This window comes from Belonocnema kinseyi, chromosome 2 (assembly GCF_010883055.1).
Source record: "Belonocnema kinseyi isolate 2016_QV_RU_SX_M_011 chromosome 2, B_treatae_v1, whole genome shotgun sequence".
NCBI lineage: Eukaryota > Metazoa > Arthropoda > Insecta > Hymenoptera > Cynipidae > Belonocnema > Belonocnema kinseyi.
The window spans coordinates 38,290,185-38,295,384 of NC_046658.1; positions in this window are offsets into that span (position 1 = coordinate 38,290,185).

The following is a 5,200-nucleotide window of genomic DNA, read 5'->3' on the forward strand; positions in this document are numbered from 1 at the left end:
AAATGAAGGTAAGAAGGTTATTGGTAGAACAGGTCCCCTTATCAGAAGTAAAAATATATCAAATAAAGCTAAAATGGCAATACATAATTCTATATTTGTACCCACTGTACTATACTGTAGCGAGACATGAACTTATCAAGAAAAAGATAAGAGTAAAATTAACGCAATTGACATGAGATTCATGCGCATAATAAGCAGGAAATCCCTAATGGACAAAGTAAGTAACGAGATAATTCTAAAAGAATGTGGTGCAGAAGAGACGCTAGTAGACACATGGGAAAGAAATCGGTTAAGATGGTTCGGACATGTTGAGAGAATGCCAAATGAACGGCTAACGAAACAAGTGTATCAAGGTAAAGTAAATGGCAACGTGCCCAGAGGTAGACCACGGAAAGAATGGTTAGAATTTGTGAATGAGACTCTACTTAAAAGAGACATAAGAAGTCACAGAAACGCCCCTTTCCAACATTTTTGCAATAGTATAATTAGTCATCATTCCGCAACGTCGTATATTTTTAGGTGAAGATGTAATTTCTCGTTCCTTTTCCAAACACCACTTTGTTACAAGCATGTGATTACAATGGCGGGATAATATTATCTGCTTCAACTGTAACATGTACTGCTTTGAGTGGGAGATATATTACACTGGGTGACCACCACCCTGAAAAAAATCATTCTTAGCACCAAGTAAATTTATTTACTTGAATCCTATTTCTTAGCATCAAGAAAATATTCTTTAACAGAAGTAATTTTTATTTAAACCAGGCATATATCTTTTGTTGATCTAAAAATATGAATTCTTGAGCTGTATTTTGTTGATTGAAATACACACTGAGAAAACTATATCGCATGAATTACAATAAATATCGTAACTTCTGCGCTATATATCGTAATTATTGCATTATAATAGTGCAAAATCGTGATATTGTACATTGCAAGTTTTAACATTATGCACCGCATAATTGTGCAATCTATAACGTAAGAATTTAAGTTTATTACGTTATCACATTGTAATTCTACTTTTGTGATCTTGCGAGGGTTCGAGTAGTTTATCGTATAATCGCGCCATTCTTATTCCAGGTATAGTGACAATTACGACACCAGCGCTATCCAGCGTCGTCTAACTTCATTAAATTTGGGAGAAAAGCGGATTCCCATCTGTCAGTTACATTTTGCGTCGACGAGTTCAGAGTTATTTTCCTAACCTCAGTTGCAGTTGTTACCTGCAGCAATTTTTTACTTTTTTCTGTGATTGTTTTAAATCTGGTGTCCCGATTTATAGCTTGAACTCACTCATACTCTGCCTTTTTCCTATTACTGCTAAGGACGCCGTATCGCAGACGAGAGCAACAAAATTTAACTTCATTTTTTTCTGTCATATTAGTGCATTATAATATCGTATAAAGCTCCAGGACGTGATTGTACGATATCACATTGTGCATTCTTGCAATATAGAGGTTTTGCGATATCATTGTGCGATATCTTTTTCTCCGTGCATATTTCTTACATTCAAGAAAATGATTTCCTTAATTCAAAAGGTCTAGATTCGTTGAAATCTGATTTGTCGTTCAAAGAAATATGTATTTGATTTAAATAGTTCGATTCTTTGAATTGATTCGGGACACATTTGAATCAATAGTTTTTCCATACTTGAATCAAGAATTTAGGTTTATTTAAAACAAAGAAATAATAATTTCATTCGAAATAATATTAATTAAATTACAGTATATATTTTTTTTGTCACAAAGGGTTCATGCATTTATGGCAATGGAGCATTTATTTATATGAACAAGGTATCTTGTTTACGTAAATTCTTATTTCTTCGGTGGAAGAAAATATTTCATTTAATTATTAGAATTAAATTATTCATTATAAATAAACATCTATTCCAACGAAGTAATCAATTTTTTAAATCGAAAATTTAATAATTTGGCGTCATTTGTTTCAATTGAATACTTCTTTAGCTTAAAGAAATATATTGTTAAATTCGTTTCGATTTCCTCCGGGCAAATACAATTTCACAGTCTGCAAGCAGGATTTATATTTAGAATTCTTATTAAAGTACGTTATATGTATGTCATTAAACATTTTTGTCAATAAATGGTATTGTTTATTTAAAATTCATTGTTTGAAATTAAAGCCTGTGGTTATACAAAATTAAGTATATGAAAGGTACATTTCTTTTTTTAACCATCTTGAGAGTCTGTGCAACAAATACAAGTTATATTGGGCACCCTTATATATTCCTTTCCTTTTTGACAATTCAATTACCCGTCCTTATGTAATTTTTTTTCTATGGTAATAGTATGTAATTTTTACGGTCCCTTATTATCTAGCCTAGACCAGCAATTCCCAAACTACTGCCGACCTAGGAACTCATCAGCCCCTCCCCCCGCCCGCTATGATGATTCTTTTGTTTTTATGAGATTTAAGGCTGTCCCAATAACTAAAATAATAAAGACATGGCTCAATTAAATTCTAATTATCTAAATAATTTTCCTGATATAATATTAAGAAAATGAAAAAGTTGATGAAAATCGGTTACTATTTCCAGTAATTAAGAAAAATCTTCATATACATGCAAAATTACTAGAACTCTCAACTGGCACTGAAAATATTAACCGATTTTCATCAACTTTTTTTTTCATTTGCTTAAAATTATATTACGAAATTAATTCAGCTAATTCAAATTTTAATTATTAGCATTTTATCACATTTTAATTGTTCTCAGCCGGCAGTGGTCAAAATCCCCAAAAAGCTGACCATAACTCATCAATGTCATCATTTTGGGATGAATGTTCTTACTCGGAGGTTTTTGGGGTCGATAAAAAATGAATCTGATACTGGTTTTTGAAAAAAATGGCGGTTACATAATGGCAGAAGATTCTCGCAAATCTTGATTTTTTTATGAAACAAAGGATCACTTAGAGGTTTTTGAGTTCGCTGATGACGAATCTGATATTGATTTTTAAAAACAAAATGACGCTACAAAACGGCGGAGGATTCTCACCATTTTTGATTTTTTCATTGAAAAAGGATGAATTAGAAGTTTTCACGTTCGCGGATTACGAATCTGATATTGGGTTTTTGAAGAAACAAAATGGCGGTCGCATAATGGCGGAGGCTTCTCACCAATTTTCATTTTTCAATTAAAAGAAGGATCACTTTGAGGTTTTGGGTTCGCTGATTATGAATCTGATATTGGTTTGGAAAAAAATGGCCGACACAAAATGGATTTGACTAATTCAAATAATTCCTCTCGGGTTAAACAAATTCGCTGTTCTGTATCTCCTTGATCAGTATCTGAAAAAGTAACGTTTTTAAAATTTTACGAGAGTTATGTTATATCATTAAAAATTCTTCTATATTTAAAATATTCACAATATTTTATAATATTTAAAATTACTTGATGAAATAATGTTATTAATATCCGATTATTTACTATCCTTATATCTCATATATCACTGAAACTTTATTTAATATTATCAACTATGACACATTTTATTTAAATATCAAGTCGATATTTTGTTATCGTTTAAACAATACGTTCCTTTAATGAACAGATGTATGTTCATACCGTTAGTTGAAGCTAATAGAACAGTGAGATAACAAAAGTTTACAATGTTACGATATGAATAACGTGCACTGCACAATAAGCGTTTCAAAGCGCATCTGTACAATCCATCTGAAATAATATGTCAAGACCATACGGGCAACTTTGGGCAGCTAATTTTCAAATATGTTTCACGTGAATGAGTAATTTTCCATTGGGAATTGAAAGCAGGGCCCGACCTAGCAAGAGTTTTTTCTATACTCAGCTATTTTCATTAACGTGAATTAATATAAGAATTAAAAAACCGAAGTAAATTGTTTATTAATTTTTTACTTTATCTTTGTCATATCTATTTATATTACAGGTAAGATTACGATATCTGTGGCGACAAAGTTTTTATGTGGATTTTTATAAGATTTTTAGCGACAAACATGAATCTGAAAATTTTAAATCGATATCTCTGATAGTTTTCGATTTATCGATTTTTAAAACTTTTTTTTTAATGTACACAATTTCTTGAGTTCATTCCGATAGGCGATTTTTGTACAAGAAAAAGGAGTTTTAATGTGGATTCCTATAAGGGAAAAGGGGCAGGGGTGTGATCTTACATTATTTCTATGACCAGTCACAGGGGTGCCTTCCCGCCTCCCACTGGGCGATGCAAAAGGGACAGGGGTGTGACTTTGCCCGGTCAGAAATTGCCTCTTTATGCCTAAACTAAATATTGGCTCTCACGAGGCCGCCGCCAGATTTCCTAGCTGGAAGAATCTAGGCTTTCCCTCTGCTGGCCCTCGACAGGTTATTTTCGTTTGCTACTTGTCTTACATTATTTATATACTCACTTTTTAGCCCTATATTTTTTAATTAAACTACATAAAAAATGTTATTCATAAAGATATATTCAAAAAATGTGCCCGCTATGCGGGCACATTCTCATCGCGCGCTATGCGCGCGGCTCACAAGTTTGAGCGCGCCTAGGACGCGCAACTGTTGGTTCCAGCGGTTCGCGCTCGATGTTGTATTTACCTTGCGCTTCGCGCTCGATTATGTATTTACCTCGCGCTACGCGCTCGGTCTTTATATTTTCGCAGATTCTTGCTCAAACATTTTAAAATTAAGACTCAAAACATCCACCACTGTACTTTTGTAATTGTGAATTCTCTTTCGTTTAAATTGTCGTTTTTTCAAACAAAATTCTAAACTTGACTGTTCTTAAATGCACCCAAAAATCCTTACATTTTTTTACATTTTTCAGTCTGCTAAGCACAACAATTTTTTACATAAACGTCTTCAAGCTCATTTACGTAGAACACTTTCAGCTTTCATGTGACTACATTTCCAATATAATGGCAGTTACTAGCTGATACATTTTTGGACAACAGAGTACACTCCGGCTAACTGCAATCTCCGTATGTTCCATTTCTCCTCAACGCGTATTTTAACGCAAACATTATTATGTCTCCTACTTAGGCTGGCTGTTGCCTTGTATATCCTGCCCTGACGGGAGTGTGAACTTCACGTAACCTGGAACATACAGATTCAGAGATACGAGGGTAGTTCAATAAGTCCTTAGAATGAAGTATAAAAACATTTTTTTTTGGGTAAATTTTTTTTATTTTTCAACATAATCTCCTTGGAGCTCTATAC